This window comes from Plasmopara halstedii (genome assembly GCF_900000015.1).
Source record: "Plasmopara halstedii genome assembly, contig: Scaffold_1651, whole genome shotgun sequence".
NCBI classification, from domain to species: Eukaryota; Oomycota; class Peronosporomycetes; order Peronosporales; family Peronosporaceae; genus Plasmopara; species Plasmopara halstedii.
Window position 1 is genome coordinate 992,832 of NW_020188562.1, and position 341 is coordinate 993,172.

Sequence of the window (341 nt, forward strand, 5' to 3'; positions counted from 1 at the left end):
CACCCTCGTCGACGGTATGACGGGGGAGGAAGATGGCGATGTCCGCCTCGGGGCTATGCCTGCAGTAGAGGCTCTTCTTGAGCTGGACGAGATGTCCCTTGAAGAGTTCTGCAGTGCTTTGAAGGCAGGCGATTTGGTCGAAGTGGTCATTGTACGACCGGACGAGGAGATAAACTAGTCATCGCTTCTAAATGAAGCTGTCTTGGAAAACACCCAGAGAGTGCTGAGCGCACGGGGTGGATCGTCGATCCTACGGAATCCCTTGGATCCGTACTATCCTTTGTAAAGGAATTTCAAGACGTCATCTCCAAAGACCCGCCTTCGGTCCTACCTCCGGACCG